Source organism: Rhineura floridana, chromosome 3 (genome assembly GCF_030035675.1).
Source record: "Rhineura floridana isolate rRhiFlo1 chromosome 3, rRhiFlo1.hap2, whole genome shotgun sequence".
Classification (NCBI taxonomy): Eukaryota; Metazoa; Chordata; class Lepidosauria; order Squamata; family Rhineuridae; genus Rhineura; species Rhineura floridana.
The window spans coordinates 110,209,733-110,232,997 of record NC_084482.1 but is presented as its reverse complement, the minus strand read 5'-3'; the positions used below and the strand labels follow the sequence as shown (position 1 = coordinate 110,232,997).

The 23,265-nt window shown below is 42.1% G+C and overlaps 1 protein-coding gene across 1 annotated transcript in view; it reads left to right on the top strand.

Moving 5' to 3' along the window:
* The window catches only part of MGAT4B (alpha-1,3-mannosyl-glycoprotein 4-beta-N-acetylglucosaminyltransferase B), a 178,298-nt gene that overhangs the window by 77,680 nt on the left and 77,353 nt on the right, over nucleotides 1-23,265 (top strand). The gene's annotated exons all lie outside the window — the stretch shown is intronic.

The following is a 23,265-nucleotide window of genomic DNA, read 5'->3' as shown; positions in this document are numbered from 1 at the left end:
AAACAAGTTTGGTTCACAGCACCCAACCGTCAGTAATATACACGAACAGCAGATTCGTCCAAAGAGAATAGTCCAAAAAAAAAGAAAAAAAAATAGTCCCAGATATATTTCCTTCAAATAATCAAATCATCTTATCGGATAAGTTGCCTCTCATCCGTTTTAATCTTTATAATTCCAAATTCAAGCCAGCTTTTTGTCATTAAACTATAAATTAAGTTCTTTAAATTTTCTTTCTTCTTTAATTTTATATAAAAGGAAAAAAGTGTGACTCACCCAGGTTTCTCAATTGGTGATTCGTAAACAAGTCTCTTTTACTGTAGTAATTTAAACCAAATGATAAGATTTAGACAGAAGGAGGCTCGCTCGTTATAGAACGTTTTTAAGGGGGAAAAAAGTATCACTTTTTTTCAGCACAGCTTGCTGGAAGTCCTGATTTCGTCTTCCGCTGCTAGATAAGCCTTCTTATCTCAGGGGATTCCTGATCAATTCCAGCTATCTACAGCTCAACGAAGTTCCGTGGATAATCTCTTCGGTTCACCTTTGCCTTGGAGAACATTTACGCCAGTCAAAAATTCCTCTTGACTGTTTTTTAACTGAAAAAAGCTTCCTCTGAGACAGAGCTCACTCAGAGGCACCACCAGCAGAGCACTCCTTCCGGGAAGTCCCACAGTTTCAGTTTCCAAAAAAAATTAATTTTAAAATATGCCACAAGTCCATAAAATATTTAGGGGCAATAATCCCCCCAAATGGGAAGTTATTGAAAAAATTGAACTTCAGTCCAATACTGAGATCTATTAAAAAAGATCTCAAGACGTGAAACAAAGAACAATTATTTTGGCTGGGTCATATCACTGCAGTAAAAATGTCAATCCTACCAAGGTTTAATTTCTTATTCCAAGTCCTCCCCATCCAAGTACAACCAAAAGTTTTGAAAAGCTGGCAAGAATTGTTGAATAATTTTGTACATCAAAACAAAAAAGCGATATTAAGAACTAAAGTATGATACAAATCAACTCACCAGGGAGGGCTCGGAATACCAAATGTAACCTGGCATCATGATGCCACACATACAAAGCACACTATGAAGTCTATAAAACTCTTCACAATGCAACTGGGTTGGCACTGAGACTGGGAGCCCTCCCTTTCTTAACACATTAACCAATTGTTTTTTAAAAACATATCCAGTCCCTTTGCTTTAGCCAACCTTCAAATTTTGAATAGATGGGTCAAACAAACTAGCACCAGCAGTCTCCCCAATCATCTCCTTTTATCATCATTACCTATTATTTTATGACAGAGTAATACAATATAATGGCTGGAAACAAAAAGAAGTGTTACACTCAGACTTATATAATAGTCGGTCTCCTCTCACAGACACTCATTAAAAGAACAACTGGAAGATTTAGATGTAAACTGGCTAAATTTTCATCAGGTCATTTACTTTATATCTAATCCAATAGTTCTAGCTCACAATACAAGACTTCTTAAAGCCCTAGAACAATTACTTTAAACACCACTTTCACCTCAAAATATGTTTTTATCTACAATCTACAAAGTCTTAGAGGATACAGTGATAGAAAAATTAGAAGCCTTAAAGCAACTGTTGGAACTAGAACTTAATTGTGTAACAGATTGGACTGACTAGCAGAAATGTTGGGATGTTTACAAGGGCTGTTTGAAAGCCCTGCACTGCACTTTGAAGTCCTGACAATCAGGTCTTCAAAGCTCAGCATCACCAGATGTCACTATGATGTCAGGTGATTGACAGGTGGACGACCTTCCTATAGTTATGATTGCTCTCTTAGTGTGTGTCCAGCAAGGGGAGCAGAAGTCTGCAGACCCCCTGCCTCAGAATTTTCTGCAACTTTTATCCTGTACAGGTGTTCATCTCTCTATGTAAATCAAGATTCTAAAAGATGTGGGGAGCTTCCACGTATATAGAAGGTTCCCATCTTCATATATTTAATCTACAACTCGAGAGGATGATTGGGCAGGAGGTGGAGCTAGCATGCTTGCTGCAAGGCCTCTCACATCTCTTAGGAACACCTCAAGAAGACTAAAAGGGACTGGAAATCTGTTATTAGGCATTTCTATGGTTTTGTTTGTGTTTGCTAATTACCAGGCTCTTGGGCTGCTTTGAAGATCAGAGAAGTATCTAACCCTTGTTTCCCATCCCTTTTCCAAAACACAAATTGCCCACCCTAGCTGCTATAAGCTGGGGGGGGGAGGGATGTAGAGATCATTACTCATCTCCCCCCCCCATAGAGTTAATAACAGCTGAGGGTTATTTACATCAGGAAAGGAGGTGGGATGAAAGGATTAAACACCTTCCCCCAGAACAGCACTTCCTACAATCTTCAAATTAAAACAACAACTAACAACGTGAGCAATCCTATTAATGGATCTGCTGTTAACTTTCAGTGTTAAGCTACAACTTGACAAAATGTAAGTTCCTCAGCCTGCATTTGCTGAAATAGCATGAATGCAGGGGATCACTTGCACAGAAGGGTCAGCAGAGGCAGGGCTACTCAACCTCTCCTATTCCTGTTGATTGCCTCTTGTAGATCCACCAACCAGGCTGTGCCTGGCTAACCCCCATGGTCTCAGACATGGGAACACATGCCTGATTTTTTTTACTGCTTTTAATGCAAAACTTGAAGGAAGAGCAGTACATAGATCAGATTACACAGGTCTCTAGGTCCCGCTCAAACATCACTAAGTATGTCTACAGAAGTGCAGATGTTGCAATAATTATACACACCCCCTTAAATAGGATCAGGGTGCGAACTGTCTTTTGGATTGGGACTGGGCAAGCAAGCAAGCACTCCTATGGGGAGACCGAATAGCAGGCTCTGTCTGTTTGCACCTGCGCAGCCTGTGGTGTGTCCTTGGCAATGGGAGTGGAAACGCTTCAGCAGATCATCTTGTCTCCAACCTGAGAGTTCTTGCTGCTTGGTAGACATGTCCCAGGAAGGAGATGGATCCGGCGGCTTTGAAGTCTCCGGAGGAGGGGTAATGGGGCAATAGCTCTCTAGGACAGCCTCGTCTGAAATAGTCTGCATCTCAGGGTTGGGGCTGCCACCTGGCAGATCACTAGACTCCCTAGGTTGGCACTAGGCACTAGCTTGCCACCCTCTCTGCAGTCCACTGAGATCCTCCCCTGGATTCCAGCTCTCTTCTTTTTCTGGGTCACTCTGCCAAGAGTTCTCCATGGGGCTCATGACAAGCTGTTTCCCCACCCTCAGGCTTAATTCTGGTTTTGGAACTCAGCTTTTGAACAGTATTGACCCTTGGAATGCATTTGCAGAGAAGCATTGGTAGGTAGGGAAATGGTAAGCACCCTCCTTTTATCTGCTGACTCTCCTTTATGAGGGAAGAGGCTGGCTCCAGCCTCGGGTTCACACTATGGGAGACACACAGAGATGCCCATCCCTTTGATGCCCCTGCTCTAACGTCTCCTACCTGTGCTAAGTAGCAGATTGTAGGGAAGATGGCAGGAGAGGGGTTCATATATCTGAGCTGATCACAGTGCAGAAATGGGCACTCACTGCCATCCTAGAATATGGAAAGGTACTGTACCATCTCTGTATTTTGGATGGCACAGAAATGCAAGTCATTGACTAAATGGGAGCAGTATCATATATCTGTTACCTGAATTATTAGCATCACTGTACAGCTGCCTGTACTCTGATTTGGGCACCGAAGCTCGTAACTGCAAATTTAGGAAGATGCCTTTTCCTCCCTCTTCTCCCAATCCTGGAATACTTTTGACACTGACAGTGGAAGGTAAGCCTCGAAATTCTGCAGATGTTCTAATGTGCCAAGTGGATGGACAGAGAACAAAAGAAAGGTGAATCCCCTAAGACTTATGTGCATGGAGTGTGAGGATCAGATGTGCTGCAGAAGCTCACCCAGTTCCCAAAATGAATGACTTGTTGATGGCCCCCTCCACCCAGAAACACTTTCAGGCAATCTCTGGTTTCTAAACATTTAACACTGATGCCAAATAATTTTAAATATTTTTCTCTAGTTAAAATTTTAATTTTTTGCAGTGTCTCTCCTGTTCAGTGATCCCTTCTACTTAGGTGTTGTGCTCTGATTTAACAGAGTGGGAGGAGGGAAGGGCAATGGCCATTCAAACTTTTTTTTTGTTTTGTTTAAAAGATTATGTTTTGGGATGTTACATTCTTGCTGATAGGCTGGAGACTGAAAGACCAGTTGAGGTTTTGGTATGAGACGTTGAAAGTGTGTAGTAGGTTTGAATTTTGGAAGTAAGAGTTCAAAGCTGACTGACAAGAAGCAGTTTTGGAAGGGTTGCTCAGCCGGGGGGCTGGGGAATGGACACTGCTGTGGTGTTAGCAATGTATCTGCTTGCCTTGCTCCCATGCTGAGCCTTATTTTTGTAAATGCAGTATAACCACTGCAAGTCTCCAGTAATTTTCTCTCATGAGGAAAAAAAACTTCACTTGAAAGTGGAGGATATTAAACCTTCTTTGCAGCGATGCTTCAGTGGCTTCAAATGGCCTTTGGGACTTGCTTGCTTGTCTTGTTTTGGCAGTTGTTCCCTTCCAAACAATCTCTTCCTGCCTCTCGGACACCACCTGTTAATGTACCCGCAAGACTCCTTGCAGCCTACTATTTTGGAAATCCTTATTATAGGCTGTTGGTTGCAGTGGTTACCCCATCATAGTGCTGCCAAGAAGCTTTCTCTTGCTGCAAAGGAAGCTTTTTGTACAATGGCTTCATCATATTTCCCCATCTTTCTACATATTGTTCATCTCTAAACTGAAACTTTCCCTCTTATGCCATTAACAGCAAATGTTCACAGACATTCTGTCAGCTGGCCTATTTTAATTGACCTATTAACTCAAGCAAAGTGGAGAAGAGGCAGAAATGCGTTCAGTTCCCATAGAATAAGTTGGTAATAAGAACCCACATTTACTGCACCCGTGCCATCATGTCCTCTTGCTCTTGTTAATTTCCACAGAGTCCATTTTTATTAGAAGCACTGCATTATGCTTGTTTATAATCCCTTCCATCTCTCTTCATCTCTCTTGTCTTCCCCCACCCCTTGTAAAATCAATTTCTATACAGCTACTGAATATAACACAGATTTGCGGAAGCTCTTAATGTTGCTGATGTAGGTGCAAATTTGCATGCCCACTTAGCACATATTTAGGCTCAGAATTCATAAAAAAAATTACTGTTGCCCATAAAATATCCCAAACAAATAAGAAAAATAAGAAATAATAACAGAGCTTAATTATTGTTTTACAAACCCTAAGCATCCCACAGATGTTATGCCCCTGGACTTGTTGGTGCAGAAATGTTAATAACCCCAAATTGCTACCACTTTGGTTATCCTGGCCATTTTCCAGAGAGCTAATTTTAGTTGTGTCCTTGCGTGGATCTAATGGGAATTTTGATTCCGTTTTCTTTGGACAACAAACATTCATGCTGTTTCTGAGGCTTTCCTGAGTTTTAAAAGAAGTTTGCTATACAAGCATAGCTGCTTTTTAAGAATCAATATAGAAACCCTATTATTGTTTCTGATTTTAACAAATACAAATTCAAAGCCATGCTGGGCATGTGGAGCTAATTGTGCAGTTCCCTAGATTGTGTGCTCTTTTTTTTCTTTTTCTGTAACATAACATTACTCTTGCAAACTGTATAACAGATTTGGTTGACTCAAACAGTTATGGTCGAAAAAGTGATAGCGCATATCAATTTGATAAGTTTTTTGTTTTGCTGTACTGCATAATATGCAGTTATTTGTCCTGATACTAGGCAAGAAAAGATCTATCAATTATGGTTTTCTCAGTTCCTTGTTTTTCCAATCTTAAATTCAGTTCTCCACATTTCTGCAGCAGTTTGTGATTTTCTCTTTTAAAAATCCTCATGAAAATTCTTGAGAATTTTAGCAAATTCTCTTAATAAACACATTTTTGTATGCAGTTTTGACTGTTGTACACATTTTGCAAGCAATTTCTCCACATATAATGTACTTTGTGTGTTGTTTTCACTAATATATTAATTTTTATGCACACTTTCCCCTAATATATGCATTTTGTAAATACAGGAATACCCCGCTATACGGACCTTCACTTTATGGACACTCGCGAGTATGGACATATTTACAGTAGCACCATTCCCATTTACGTACTCTCGCTTCGCAAGAACGGACACTTAACGGCATGACACCACCGCCCGATCAGTTTCCAACTACAAACTTTTTCTTAAAATAAGGCCTACTGTGTTTATTTTAGTTATAAATGTGTTATTTACATCTGTTATGCCCGTATATGACAAATGCAGTGCAGTATATGCATCAATAAGTGAAAAAAGGTAGTGCTTCACTTTAAGTACATTTTCAGTTTACGTACTCGCTCTGGACCCATTGCGTACGTTAATGCGGGGTATTCCTGTACTGTTTGGTTGGAGAACTGCATTGCAAAATTTGGGTAAGCGTGAATTTCAAAGTATGTGTGTGTTTCAGTTTTCATGCTGTTTTGCAAAATGTGAATTTGATAGATTTGACTTTAAATGCAAACTGAATCAAATTTCTCCCCATCCCTATTTATTCCAAACTAGAAAGTAGGGTAAAGAGGAGCTTAATCAACATTTGTTGTTGTGCAAGACCTTCATTTCCAGCCCCCAAAACAAACTCCAATAGGTTTGACCTTCAAAGTATTTGAATTTGGATTCTTGCCATCTGGTATTGAGATTTCAAAGAAGGTTTTCAAATGTTTCTCCATGTTCCTGAGGACTCAAAAATGACTCATTTTAATGAACCCTTAAAGTTATACAACTTTAGTGGGTCTAGTTTTTGAGGGGGGAGAAAGTACCAAATATTTGAAAATGAAAAAAGTCTTACCTTAATCTATCCTCAGTATGTATACTTTCATGTGAAAATTGATTTCATTTTTATCCTGGAATTTGAAAGCACAAATTCTGTAGTAGTAAATATTGAAAAGGTCTTGCTAACTGCATCACTTATTAACATTTGTGATTTAAAAAACACATGGTTGCAGTAAACATTGTTGCAAGTTTTGAAATGACTAATTTTATTTTAATCAGTTAGGAGTGCTCTTTGTTAGATGAAGGAGCTCTTCATCTAATGAAACTGATTTCCTGCATTTTGCTTTTATAGCCGAAATTTTATCTGTACACTGTCATTGTGATGAACACATCTCTTTCACGTCAGTACAAACAGCAGGAAGACCTTTGTGTGCTTATTGTATGTGACAGAGCACATACCACTTCCTACACAGAAGCAACATCAGTATTTTTATTTCTTCATATAAAAGCTAAGAGGTTTGCCCCTGCATGCTTTATATGCCACCCCCACTCCTGGCACCCCCAAACATACACACCCAAGGGACTCCTAAACACACACACACACCAGGCACCCCCAAACACATGCACAGGGACTCTAGAACATACACATACACACACACCTAGGCAACTCCCAAAATACCAGGCAAAAGCTGGTATTTTACATTCAAGGGAAGTCTTGCAGTTAAAATACTGAACCGATGCTGCTGCTTTTACTTTGTTATTTAATACAGTAATCAAAAACATAATACAGTGCACAAGTGCAGACATTGACTCTGAAGCTTAGGCAACGTCATCCATGTTGGTTTCCAGCTATCTTCAACTTCTCTCCAGCTGTGTTTGGCAGGACTGGGTACCCATATCAACATATTTGGAGTAAACATTAGAACACTCTACAAAAACACAAAACAGAGAAGTATACGAAAACATGAGGGACTAAGCCAAAAAATAATACAGTAATACCTGTATCCCACCTCAAGTCCTGGATTTGCAGCTTGGCTCCAGATACAACCTCCTTGTTAGGCAGCCTGTTTGATGTGGAGGTATAGTGCATCTTCTGTAGGGAGAATTCTCTCTAGCTGCCTGCCTTTCATGGTGGAGAGACTTATCCTGCACGCATTCACAGTGTCCACATTGCTGGTCCTATCATACATGAGCACAATAAACTTATGAACCACACTCATTGCCTCGGCAACTTTGCTACTTAGCATGCTCAAAAACCCTGATGTGGACTCGGGAAAAGCTTTTTGTACCTCTAGTAGGAGCAAAGTTACTGAAGTCTGAGTTTTCAGTTTTGTAAAATGGGAGGGGGGCAGAAGGGCTCCACCTCTAAAAGATCAACCATACCAAACTTGCCTTTGTGAAAAAGTGCATGTTTCTGCATCTTACCCCCTCTCCTGATAGTTACTTGTATCTCCTTCTGCTGCTGAATTATAGCCAGAGAAGCAAGTGTCTTAAACTACCTGCAGTGCAATAAGGGAAATGATATTTCCATTTTCTCTCAAGGAATGAGGTAGTGGAAATAACATTGAACTAATCTGCAAGTTAACGGTTTCAGTTTCTTTTGGAAAAGCTTGGTAATATAACTATCTGTTTTACAAACCCTGATATTAAATAAGTCATGGAAAATGTCATCAGGAGAGCTAAAAAGGCCTCTTTTGTTGTAAAATTTGTGTCCACATGGGGCTTTAAGGTTGACAGAAAAACACAGAAGATAGCATGGCATTAGAAATGGGTAACTGAGTTGGCACTGTATTTACTACTACTACTACCACAAACTCCCCCCCCTTTACACTTCCTTTAGTTCCTTTCCTCCTGTTGTTTCAAGGGGTGGGGTGGCTCTGTAGTTAGCTACAGAGATGCCTCTTACTGATTGCAAACCCTGGGTTGATGAGGCAAACTTCTGTTGGCCTCGTGTGTCATTCAGCACGAGATCAAGCTCGAATGAACATTGAGGGAGGTAATATCACTATTTAAATAAAAATGTGTCATGCTGCAGTTTGCATTGCTACAGACAAACGCGGTAAACCGTAACATGAACGCTTCCTCCACCTGCACATGGCTCACACCACCACCTGCCTCAGCAAGCAGTCAAGGTGGCAGTGGCAGCCTAGCTGGGGATGGTGGTGATAGCATTTGTCCAGAGAGGTGGCAGTGTGGGGCAGCAGTGGCAATGGTAGCCAGGGTGGGTGAGTGGGAGGCCAGTCTGTGGCCTAGCTGTGCTAGGTGGCCCAGCAGCATGGCGCCACTGTCTGGGGTGGCAGCAGCAACAGCAGAGAAACAGGTGGGGTAAGATTGTTGGCAAGAGGAGTGCAAGTGCTTGTGGTGGTAGGGGTTGGCAAGGGAGTGGGGTTGCCCTGGGGGTGGCAGGGTGAGTTGGGGCTGATGAATAGAGCGAGCACGGGGATTGGTTTTGGTGAGTGGAATGAGCATATTTGTCAATTTGGGAAAAGTATAGGCATTTGTTTTCTTTCCTTTTTTATTTTTATTTTATTTTTCAAAGAACCAATTCCTGTGACCCTCAGACAGGGACCAGGAAAAACCAAAACAACAATATTGGAGTACAACAGAAAAGATGTAAATATAGTCATGTACAAGAAAATATCAAAAACCCATAAGAGCATAGCAGTAAGATAAATCAAAGGAGAAAGGATAATCAGGTCACTTCTAAAACAGTACCTTCAAAAGCATTCACATATCCTCTCCACAATGATACATGTAACTGGAGGTTTTACAGAGGATGAAAAGGTATTCATAATTTAACATAATTCACATAATTTAAAAAGAGAAACCATACTGTATCAAAACTACCTTTTTTAGTCAAACCATGAACCACTCAGCTATTTCAAAGCGTCTTATTCAGAATAGCAATGTCCCAAACTTTATCCAAAATTGGACTGAGAGATCAGCCTCTGTTTTCCACTTTGCAGATATAGGTAGCCTGGTTGCAGAGAAAAAGTATCCAACTAATTCCCTATGAATTACATCTGGATTAATATGGTTTTCCAGGTAAAGGGAGTGCCAGAACTGGATCGGGGGTTAAGATGCAACCTACAATTTGAGATATTACTTGAAAAACAGATCCCCAAAACTCTTGTATGGGGCACAATCCCACCACATGGCATCACAACCCCTCCAACATCGAGGGGATAGTAATTTGTTGATATGAAGAAGCTTGAGAGGGGTCCAGTGCCATCTGTGCAAAACTTAAAGGGTTGTCTTGAGATGAGGTTTAACCCACACTTGGACCCAGTTTTCAACCAGATGCTAACTCCTATGTCTCCTTCCCAATTCTCTTTTAAAACAATTGACGTGCCCATTGACTTTGCAATCAAGGACTTGCATATTACAGAGGCAAGTCCCTTCCATGCTTTGGTCAGATCAATTAACATAGATATTCATACATTGTGAATGTATGGAGCCCTTCACTTTTCTGAACCAGTTTTCTCACAAACACTCAGACCTGAGCAATTTGAAACCAATTAGGCTTAAGATCCTCAAGCTTCATTTGTAATAAGTCTTCAGATATTGGTTGACCTCTGATGATAAAGTCCCTGATATAATATAGACATTTGGATTCTCTCCTAGTAAATTGTGCATACTTGAAACTATTGTAAAAACCAGGATGATCCAATATAGGCATAAGAGGTGATGGCTTAGGCGCTAATACATCAGACCACAACTTCCATATTATTAATGTGGATTTCCAAAAAGGGTTCATTAACTTGTGAATAGCATGTCATGACAGTAAAAAAAGGGGGGGAGGGCTGCCATAGATGGCTTTGAAGACGTCCTGATAACATGGATCAATTGTTTTAGCTGAAAAGCCTCATAACAGAGTTTGAGATTTGGATAACCAAGCCCTCCTTCTGTCTGTAATCTATACATAACATTTTTGCTGACTCTGCTTTTCTTTCATAAGTGAATAAAATGATGAATAACTTTGTGCCATTTGATAAACCAATCCTTGTGAATAAAGATGGGTTACACTTGAAATAGATATGAGAACTGTGGAAGGATCAATATTTTAATTGCCGCTATGTGTCATGGCCCCGTCAGAGGACTCATCAGATGAGGATGACTCGGGAGTAACAGCAGCAGACCCAGAAGCAGCAGACCTAAAAGGAGAAATGGAGGAAACTCCTGAGAACCCAGCTCCTTCTCCCTCTCAGCTGCAGAGCACCCCAGACACAGCTGAAGCCCTTCAGCCAGACACAGACAGTGAACAGGAGACTCCCCCCTCACCTGCAGAACATAGACAACAGAAGGTCAGGCAGAAGAGGGGCAGGCCTGTCCACTTAAGGCCAAAACGCTGATGGCTCACACCTGCTGACACCTGCTTCTTACAAGTCAAACCTTGGCTTCAGCTTGTGGCTGACTACAACATCAGGCGTGACCACTGTGTGTCTTCCTATCCCCTGAACCTTGACTTGGACTGATCTCTCGGCAAACTAGACCCAGACCTTCACTGACGTCTCTTCTGGATTTCTGGCTTGGCACGTAAGCTTTGAACGGCCTCTGCCCTTATCTTGCTTCCTCCTTGCTAGCCTGGCAGATTTATAGCCAAGCTGCCAGCTGAGGACTTACGGCCTGGCAATTACCAAGGAATCTCCAACCCTGCCTGCACCCCCACCGACACTGCTGTCTCAGTGAAGAGCTGACACTATGCGACCTAACCATGACAAATTTAATCTCTTCCACTAACAAAGCTTCACAATAACATTCTTATATAAACTACCAAAATTCTGATTCCTCAGTTGCTGCAAATCTTTAGATAACATCACTCCTAAATATTTTTTTTGGGGGGGGGACCGTGAAATAAGGATTAAACCCCTTCATTGAGACTAAAAATGTTTGGAGGTCCAACAACAGACCTCTAAACCAGCCATTACTGAAACACCTTTAGCTCAGTCTGTAATGGAGGCACTGATCATACAGGATCACCTAACATTAATAGAACCTCATCCGCAAATAAATTTAGTTTGCGTTCAGCTCTCAAAATGCACACCTCCTTTCTGTCCTAACATGCCCTAATTTTATTGGTGAGTGCCTCTAAAAAAGAAGTGCAAAAGGTAGTGGTGAGAGAGGGCACCTCTGCCTCTATGTAGGTATACATCTGGAGAATCAAACCCATTTGTATGGATCGTTGCATAAGATTCCAAATATAATTGGCTAATTAGGTGCATAAACTGCCATTTGAATCACATAGAACTTAATAAGCTAATCAGGAAGTTCCATTCAAGGCTATCAAACACCTTAAAGGACAGTAGCAATACTGGAATTCCCTTGTTACTAGCCATATGTCTGACAGTTAAAGCACTATGAATTGAATCTGTGTTGTTATAAATAGGCATAAAGTCTGTTTGATGTGGAGCAATGTAAGCAATGATGGAAAAGTTAAACCTAGCAGTCATTGTCACAGCGAGCAGCTTTGCATCCTGATTAATTAGTGAAATAGGGCGGTACAAACCCACCTGAGAAGGATCCTAGACCAGTTTTTGAATTTCCACAATTTTAGTCCATTTCCAAGTAGCAGGGATATCACCACCTGCTAAAATACCATTAAATAAATAAGCCATGGGAGCTTGAGAGCTGTACCTGAGCTCTTAACAATTCAACCTTTAATGCTTTGCAAAAGTTACTTGAAAAGGCATCTCTACCTGATGCTTTGCCACTGTTTAAGGTGCTTAATTGCTCCTAAGACTTCAGAGTTGATAACAGGACTTTCAAGGAATTGCTTATGGCTATCCGACAAAGGGTTTCATTTTGGCACTAGCTATGAAGTCATTAATCATCCCAATATCTGGAGTGTCAGCTGTATATATAGTTGGATAAAAGTGTTCAAATGACTCATTGATTTTACAAGTTTCATAACACATTTCTCCTTTCTCATTTTTAACTCAATAAAATTGCAAGTTCGGTGCTTTTGTAATGCATTAGCCAGAAGCCTTGCGCTTTTATCACCAAATTCATAGTATTCCCTTTTAAACGTATTATTGCCTTAAAGACCTGTTCTGTCTCCAAGGCCTTCAATTCTCCACTTTTCCCTTGTAGCATAGTGTATATTTCCTTTTTACCAGATCATTTGTATTCTTGTTCAAGTCTAGCAATATCAGTTAAAAGAAAAGCCATCAAGATTTCCCTGACCTTCTTGAGCTTACTCACTTCAGTGATGCAGTGGCCATGGATCACTGCTTTCATTGCATCTTACAGTGTATTCAAATCCATTCTAGGTTGCACATTTTTAGTAAAATAATTGGTCAGCCCAGATTTAATATTAGCAGTCAGCCAGTAAACTGAATTTCCACGTAAAAGAATGAGGATATTTCACAGCAGCTGCTAAGTCCAGAGAAACCAGTGCATGGTCTGAGACTGTTACAGTTCCAATTTTGTATTAAGGACTCTGCCCCACAACACCCTAGAGCAGTGATTCTCAAACGGTGCGCCCAGGCACACTGGTGCGCCCTAAGAGGTGGCTAGGTGTGCCTCAAATATTATGAAAGTATATTTTAAAAATGAGAAGAAACCCATTGGTATAGGGTAAGTAATAGTTTTCTATAGTTTATTTTTATTCATAGTTTAAAATATATTAATATATTTTTAATTTTGTACACAAAGTGCGCCAGAAAGTTTTTATATGTTTTACAGTGCGCTGCGAACCAAAAAAGTTTGAGAACCACTGCCCTAGAGACAAACATGTAATCTACATGGGAGTAAGAATGGTGCTTGAGGGAGTAGAACAAAAAACCTCAAACCATTAGATGCAACAAGTTCCATGCATCTATACAGTCAAATGATAACATCAGGTTATCCAGTTGACAACAGTCTTTATTCCTAGATGATAAACTTTTGTCCATCACAAAGAACATTGAAGTCTTCCACCAGAATGATTGGATCCACTACAAAGTCCTCAAGTATTTTCAAAGCACATGTTATAAACTCCACTTGCCCCATGTTGGGAGCATATATAGTCACCAGTGCAGAGCTTGGAAAAGCTACTTTTTTGAACTACAGCTCCCATCAGCCCAAGCCAGTGGCCATGCTGGCTGGGGCTGATGGGAGTTGTAGTTCAAAAAAGTAATTTTTCCAAGCTCTGCACCAGTGTAAGTTCCTCCCCATACAGGGAACTCCTTACAAAAGCAAACGTATCATTAGAGTCAATATGAGACCCATCAAGGATCAATGGACAGGTTCGTGCTACAAGAATGGCAACACCACATGATTTAGAGGAGCCTGGTACACAGATCTGTTATCTTATCCATCGTCCTTTCAACAGACATTGGGTGGAAGACTCCACTGATGAGTCTCTTACAGCATGATTATATCCAAGCAACTTCTTTTTAACAGAACTTCAACTCTGGCCTGCTTGGAAGCTGTACCCAAGCCCTTAACATTGACATTAAGTGGGGCTGAGAAGAGGTGGGTGCTAAATGTGCACCAGCATCAATATTTCTATCTGGCATCGCAGTTGATATTAGCATTAGCAGTTAAAGATTGTACTCCATATATATTTTTGAACAAACACTGTAAACTAAAACAACAAAAATTTAAAAACCCTGTTCAGGAGCGCTCTTCCTTGAAAGGAGCGCTAAGGGGCCATATTGAGAAGTGCACCCTGCTGTGGGGAAATTTGGGGATAGGCGGGAGTCCTAGAGACATCGTCAGACTCTCTCCTTTCATGGGGCATAAACAGTTAATTACGATAAATTAAACATGGTCATGGATTGAACAGGTATATACTATAAAATGGTAGCTGTGACATACTGTTACAGGATTTCATAACTCAGCATCTTGTTCAAGAGAAAGAATATTCTTCCCATTTTGGTCTTTTTTCCCTGGAACACGCTCCTGTGGGAACTCTCCTCCTATGTCCAATCCTCCACCCTCAAGAACATCAATTTGGAACTCTTTCAAAATTTTCAGCATATGTTTTTCCTCCAGGGCCACATATATTTTGCCTTTGTCTTGAAACAACAGCTTAAAGGGGAATCTCCATCTATACGACAGCTCTGCTTCTCTGAAGAATATTTGGAACTGTAGTTTGTCAAGGGTGCTGGTAATTGTAGGTATGTGAGCAGTAAACTACAGTTTTCAGGATTCCCTAGGGAAAATAATGTGCTTTAAAAGTATGGTGTGTACATAGCATAAGGTTCTATGTATCCTACTGAATCCCTGGGCTGATGCTTTCCCTATAACATGCATTTGTCACTGATTACAGGGGAGGTGGGGGAAGAGAAGACTTTGGTAGACTTAACACTGATTATTAGCATGTTGTTCTTATGTGCCTTCAAGTCGATTACGACTTATGGCGACCCTATGAATCAGTGACCTTCAAGAGCATCTGTCATGAACCACCCTGTTCAGATCTTGTAGGTTCAGGTGTGTGGCTTCCTTTATGGAATCCATCCATCTCTTGTTTGGCCTTCCTCATTTTCTATGTCCTTCTGTTTTTCCCAGTCTTTTCTAGTAAATCATGTCTTTTCATTATTTGTCCAAAGTATGATAACCTCAGTTTCATCATTTTAACTTCTAGTGACAGTTCTGGTTTAATTTGTTCTAACACCCAATCATTTGTCCATGGTATGCACAAAGCTCTCCTCCAACACCACTTTTCAAATGAGTTGATTTTTTCTCTTCTCCACTTTTTTCACTCACCAACTTTAACATCCATACATAGAGATCAGGAATATCATGGTCTGAATGATCCTGACTTTGGTGTTCAGTGATACATCTTTGCATTTGAGGACCTTTTCTAGTTCTCTCATAGCTGCCCTCCCCAGTCCTAGCCTTCTTCTGATTTCTGGACTATTGTCTCAATTTTGGTTAATGACTGTACTGAGGTATTGATAATCCTTGACAAGTTCAATGTCCTCATTGTCAACTGTAAAGTTACATAAATCTTCTGTTGTCATTACTTTAGTTTTCTTGACATTCAGCTGTAGTCCTGCTTTTGTGCTTTCCTCTTTAACTTTCATCAGCATTCATTTCAAATCATTACTGGTTTCTGCTAGTAGTATGGTACCATCTGCATATCTTAAATTATTGATATTTCTCCCTCCAATTTTCACACCACCTTCATCTTGGTGCAATCCTGCTTTCTGTATGATATGTTCTGCATACAGATTAAACAAATAGGGTGATAAAATACACCCGTCTCACACCCTTCCAATGGGGAACCAATCAGTATTCCATATTCTGTCCTTACAGTAGCCTCTTGTCCAGAGTATAGGTTGTGCATCAGGACAATCAGATACTGTGGCACCCCCATTTCTTTTAAAGCATTCCATAGTTGATGATTGGCATACATTTTTTAAATGTTTCAAGGAATGGCTTTTCAGATAAATAGCTTGATTCAAAGCAGCCCTTCTTGGTTTCACTTTGTATCAACTAAACGTGCAAGTTTTGAGCTTTTATTGTGTTGGCATTTCTCTAGGTGAGAAATCTGGAACATTATGGAGCCACATCCCAAAATTAGTATTGTCTCCGGTAAGGTTTCACAATGGGGAGAACAGCCTGGCTGGTAGTCCAGACTCTGTGAGTTCAAATCCCACTTGTGTCTCCTGGGTGTAAATGGCCAGCTAAAGATCACCCCACAGTGAGTGGCTCAGGGGTTACATGCCCTGCCACCTGTGTAGCTATGGGCAAGCTGCATAGTCCCAAGGAGCCCAGTCGCCCCCTAGCTGGCAGTTGCGAACAAGGAAGGGGCTGGCTTGTGCAGCTGTGGCAAGCTGAGCAGGCCCTATCCAGCTGGGGAGGACTAGCCTCAGAGGGAGGCAATGGTAAACCCCCTCTGAATACCGCTTACCATGAAAACCCTATTCATAGGGTCTCCATAAGTCAGGATCAACTTGAAGGCAGTCCATTTCCATTTTCAAGCTTCCAGCAGGCATGAAATGTTGCACGTTCCCTGAGGGTTAAACAGAGTTTGCCTAAGCAAGGAAAGCTCCTCATGTGGCCATCTTCAATGAGGAATATTTTGAGATGAGCTCCTTCTAATAGTTCATCTTCTTATGTTGGAACCATTACTTTTTTGTAAGATTGTTGTGGAGGCAAGGAGAGTGAAAGCAAGATTAATGGGCTTAACAAAACAGAACACACCGTGCTGCCTTGAATTCAAGGAACTGTTCACAGATAAACAAAGGGGGAAATTAAATTGTGTGCTGGTGGTGATGGGGACAAAGCTAACAGGTGCTTATCAGCTAGAAACTAAAAACTCCCAGGCAATAGGGTGGACAATAGCCACAAAGACAGTCCTCGATATCTATCGAAAGTTTCGTCTTTTTTGTTCTTGTTTAGGTGTTCTGATCCAGTAATAGCTGCATGATGGGCCAAAATTCTGTAGGTGCATCTTTTTCTCTCACTGCATTCCATGATAGGAAAAAGCACAGTGCCTCAAACCTTCGAATCCCCACACAGCCATGAAGCTCACTGGGTGACCTTGGGCCAGTCACTGCCTCTCAGCCTCAGAGGAAGGCAATGGTAAAACCACCTCTGAATACCATTTACCATGAAAACCCTATTCATAGGGTCGCCATAAGTCGGGATTGACTTGAAGGCAGTCCATTTCCATTTTCAGGTGTTAGCAGATTTTGAAGAGAAGGGAAAAAATAGCTGCATCTGGTGGATTGGATAAATCTCAGCAGAACATAGCAAACAAGCCCCATTTCTATCTCAAACCCTTTAGGGATTTTAGAACCTTTGACTGTGCTGGGTCCACAGTGTGTGCAGATTGTTTTTGTTACTGTCTCATTTTAAGGTTGTAGGGTATTTTAACATGTAAAGTTTTAAACTGTGTTTTGTGTTAGTATATGATGTCTTGGCTGCTTTGTGAGGAGGTTCACGTATAAAGCAAATTGAAAATCTGTTAAATAAAAATTTAAAAATCCTTACTTTCCAAGGAGAATTCAGAACATACAAAATATACTATTGTAATATGCTCCTAGAGACCCATCCCAAATATCTTTCCTTGATCGTACACCCAGCTGTAGCCTTCCAACTGGCTTCAAGTGTATTTTATACCAGATATCAGCTTATGTGACTTCCTCATAGTACAGAATCATTGTGATGTTTTGCTACAGAAGCCTTTCCATATTGTGTGCCACTTACTTCTAGTATTGTTTTTATAAATGCAGAATAAGATATGCTTTACCACCAATCAAGGATGGGTTAGCCATCTAAATAACAGAAAATGATGAAGTGGACAAGGTGCTTTCAACTCTAAGGCCAACCACCTGCTTACTTGATCCTTGTCCTTCGTGGCTCATTATGAGCTGCAAAGATAGACTGGGAGAGAGGATCAAGCTGATGATAAATGCATCGCTTGAAGAGGGAATAATGCCATCAGTGCTCAAGGAAGCGATAATAAAACCAATTTTAAAAAAGTCCTCCTTGAACCCTCAAGATCTGAACAACTTCCGCCCAGTCTCAAATGTGCCATTCTTAGGCAAGGCAGTTGAGCGGGTGGTGGCTAAACAGTTGCAAGCACACTTGGAAGAAGCGGATTATCTGGATCCATTTCAGTCGGGCTTCAGACTGGGACATGGGACTGAAACAGCCTTGGTCGCCTTGGTAGATGATATGAGAAGGGTATGGGATAGAGGCGAAGGCACCTTCATTGTCCTCCTCGATCTGTCAGCGGCTTTTGATACCGTTGACCACGCTATCCTCTTGGATCGCCTACAGAGGTTAGGTATTGGGGGCACTGTATTGCAGTGGTTCCATTCCTTCCTCTCTGGGAGATACCAAAGAGTAGCATTGGAGGAAGAGGTTTCAGATCCCTGGCCCCTCACTTGTGGGGTGCCACAGGGTTCTATCCTTTCTCCAATGCTCTTTAACATCTATATAAAGCCGCTGGGAGCAATCATCAGGAGATTTGGACTGCAATGTCATCAGTATGCGGATGACACACAGCTCTGTCTCTCATTTAAATCTTCACCAAGGTTGGCTGTGGAAACCCTGTCCAAGTGTCTGGAGTCGGTGAGTGGCTGGATGGGAAGGAATAAGTTGAAGCTGAATCCTGACAAAACCGAGATGCTGTTTGTGAGAGACAAGGGAAGGCTGGGAGATATAGACCTGGTGCTTAACGGGGTACGATTGCCCTTGAAAGACCAGGTCCGTAGCCTGGGGGTCATTCTTGACTCCCAGCTATCTATGGAGGCTCAAGTTTCAGCTGTGAGCCGGGCAGCTCTGTATCAACTCCATCTGATACGGAGGCTACGCCCCTACCTTCCCAATCATCTGCTCCGACCGGTGGTACATGCCCTGATCACCACTCGCCTAGACTACTGTAATGCGCTCTATGTGGGGTTACCCTTGAAAACGGTTCGGAAATTACAGTTGGTACAGAATGCAGCAGTGCGTCTGATTGCAGGCAGCCGCCGTAGAGATCACATCACTCCTGTGTTGAAGGAGTTGCATTGGTTACCGGTTGTGTACCGAACTCAATTCAAGGTGTTGGTTTTAACCTTTAAAACCCTATACGGTTCTGGCCCAGCCTATCTGAAGGAGCGCCTCCAGCATCAACAGGGATGCCGCTCAACAAGATCGACCTCAGAGGGCCTTCTCTGGATCCCACCAGTCAAAATAGCTAGGCTGGTGAGGACTCGAGAGAGGGCCTTCTCAATAGTGGCCCCCACCCTCTGGAACTCTCTCCCAGGTGATATACGCCATGCCCCGTCTATAATGAGCTTCCGCAGGACCCTGAAGACTTGGCTTTTTAGGCGGGCGTTCGAGATGGGCTAGTTTTTTACTGTTTTTAAATTTTAATTGTTTTATATACTGTTTTATCTTGTACGTCGCCCAGAGTGGCTGGACAACCAGCCAGATGGGCGACTAACAAATTTAATAATAAATAAATATAAATAAATAAAAATATAAACTTGCAAACAAGTCTGATTGTTTAATCTGTTATAATTGTACTCATATGCCAACGAATGCTTATTCCAAATATTCATGCTTTCTCATTCAGACCAATTTGAAACTGCATGTGAGGAGGAACTATAGCTGTTTATTTTAATATATTTTAGTGTCTCTTGATTAAGAAATTTCTTGAAATGATGGAACTGCACTTTTACCGTTTTGTTTTGCTCATGGGAAACACCAATTATAGATAACTTGCAGAGGGAAGAATTTTTTCCTTCTTTTGAAAAACTTCTTTCTATTTTTAATGATTGTCTGGTGAATTTATTAATGTGCAGAATGTCAAGTGGTATTCAGTAGTTTGCAAAAATAAAAATTGTTGCTGATCTGTACAGTAACTCTTAAATAGAAGATTAACAAGAATGTTAATTTTATATTAGTTAGGAGCAGTTGGAAAGTGAAACTATTAAACCAGTCACATTTCCAAAGGTCAGCTTCTAATTTTCTTTAATGTGACATTTGTGTAGGGTGGAATTATAATATTGTAGTTTCTCACATATCTTTCTGAAAAGATGCTATTCCAGTATGTCTTAGCCTTTCTGAAAAATGTCATTCCATTAAATTAGTGTGTGCGCATGCACATGCCTGCCCCCTCACCTGGTCCAACTAGGAATTTCATTGAGTACACCCATCACTTACACATTTCTGGAATGCTTAACTGGATCCTGTACATCTTTCTTTACCTCTAGCCTGAGGTAACACTGGATTCTCCTCCTCAGTTAGATTTACAGCTCTCATCTCTTTTAGCAATTGCAATGAGTCATGCTGAACACTTACTTTTTAAAATGTGTATTACCATTGTTGTTGTTATATGCCTTCAAGTCAATTATGACTTATGGCGACCCTGTGAATCTATTGGATGTATTCATAGGGTTTAATTATTTATTTATTAAACTTATATACCGCCCCATAGCCGAAGCTCTCTGGGCGGTGCACAAGACCAACATCAAAATACAATAAACACATATTAACAATTTAAAACACATTAAAAGATTTAAAAATTCTTTTAAGAGATAAGACAATTCCAACACATACTAAAACATATTAAAATGCCTGCGCGAAGAGGAAAGTTTTAACCTGGCGCTGGAAAGATAAAAGTGTTGGCGCCAAGCGTATCTCCTCAGGGAGATTGTTCCATAAGTCAGGGGCCACCACTGAAAAAGCCCTTTTTCTTGTTGCCACCCTCCGAGCTTCCCTATGAGTAGGCACTCGGAGGAGGGTCTTTGATGTTGAGCGTAGTGTACGGGTAGGTTCATATCGGGGGAGGCGTTCCATCAGGTATTGTGGTCCTGTGCCGTGTAAGGCTTTGTAGGTTAGAACCAGCACTTTGAACCAGGCCCGGAAACATATAGGCAGCCAATGCAAGCGGACCAGAATCGGTGTTATATGTTTGGACTGTCTGGTCCCCGTTAACAGTCTGGCCGCTGCATTCTGCACGAGCTACAGTTTCCGAACCGTCTTCAAAGGCAGCCCCACGTAGAGCGCATTGCAGTAGTCTAGTTAAGAGGTTACCAGGGCATGAACTGCTGAAGCGAGGTTCTCTCTGTCCAGATAGGGGCGTAGCTGGGCCACCAGCCGAAGTTGGTAAAAAGCATTCCGTGCCACCGAGGCTACCTGAGCCTCAAGTGACAGGGATGGTTCTAAAAGGACTCCCAAGCTATGAACCTGCTCTTTCAGGGGGAGTGCAACCCCATCCAGAACAGGTCGAACATCCGCCATCCGGTCAGGAGAACCACCCACCAGCAGCATCTCAGTCTTGTCTGGATTAAGCCTCAGTTTGTTAGCTCTCATCCAGTCCAGTGTTGCAGCCAGGCATCGGTTCAGCACGTCGACAGACTCACCTGAAAAAGATGAAAAGGAGAAATAGAGCTGCGTGTCATCAGCATACTGATGGCAATGCACTCCAAAGCTCCTGATGACTGCACCCAACAGCTTCATATAGATATTAAAAAGCATGGGGGACAGAACTGACCCCTGCAGAACTCCATACTGGAGGTCCCAGGGTGCCGAGCAATGCTCCCCAAGCACTACCCTCTGGAGACGGCCCGCCAAGTAGGAGCGGAACCACTGCCAAGCAGTACCGCCTACTCCCAGATCAGTGAGCCGCCCCAGAAGGACACCATGGTCGATGGTATCAAAAGCCGCTGAGAGGTCAAGGAGGATCAGCAGGGTCACACTCCCCGTCTGTCTCCCGTCAAAGGTACAGGGCGACCAAGGCTGTCTCCATGCCAAAACCGGGTCTAAAGCCTGACTGGAATGGATCCAGATAATCAATTTCATCCAAGAGTGTCTGGAGCTGGCTGGCAACCACTCGTTCCAGGACCTTGCCCAGGAATGGGACATTAGCTACCGGCCTATAATTGTTAAAATTGTCTGGGTCCAGGGACGGTTTCTTCAGAAGTGGTCTTACTGCCGCCTCTTTCAGGTGGCCAGGGACCACTCCCTCTCGCAATGAGGCATTAATCACTTCCCTGGCCCAGCCGGCTGTTCCAGTCCTGCTAGCTGTTATTAGCCAAGAAGGGCAAGGATCCAACCTAGAGGTGGTTGCACGCACCAGTCCAAGCACCTTGTCAACGTCCTTAAGCTGTACCAACTGAAACTCATCCAGGAAATCAGGACAAGACTGTGCTCTGGATACCTCATTCAATTCAACTGCTATAACATTGGAGTCCAAGTCCTGGCGGATGCAAGAGATTTTATCCTGGAAGTGCCTAGCAAATTCATTACAGCGTGCCTCAGATGACTCCACCATGTCCGTAGGGCCAGAATGCAGTAGCCCTCGGACAATTTTAAAAAGCTCCGCTGGGCGGCAGAGAGATGATTTAATAGTGGCAGCAAAATGTTGCTTTTTTGCTGCCCTCACTGCCCTTAAATACAACTTAGTATAGGCACTTACCAGTGCATAATTGCATCCGTCAGGAGTTCGCCTCCATCTGCACTCAAGCCGTCTCCTATATTGTTTCATCGCTCTCAGCTCCAAAGAATACCATGGAGCTGCATGAGCTCTACACAGGAGAGGGCGCACAGGGGCGATCATGTCAACTGCCCGGGTCATTTCTGCATTCCACAGTTCCACCAGGGCTTCGACAGGAGCGCCAGCCCTATCAGCCAGAAAACTCCCCAGAGCCCTTTGAAAATCATCAGAAGTCATTAGTCTCCGGGGGCGGACCATCTTAATAGGTCCCCCACCCTTACAGAGGGGAGAGGCCGCTGTAAGTCTAAACCTCAGCAAGCGATGATCTGTCCATGACAAAGGGACTGACGTAAAACTCCCTATATTCAGATCACCATCTCCCTGTCCAGTGGCGAAAATTAAATCTAGAGTATGTCCTGCTATATGTGTTGGACCAACAGCATATTGTGACAGCCCCATGGTTGTCATGGAAACCATGAAGTCCTGAGCCACGCCAGATAAGGCGGCCTCAGCATGAATGTTGACATCCCCCAGCACCAACAGTCTGGGGGATCTCAGCAGTACATCCGAGACCACCTCCATCAGCTCAGTTAGGGAGT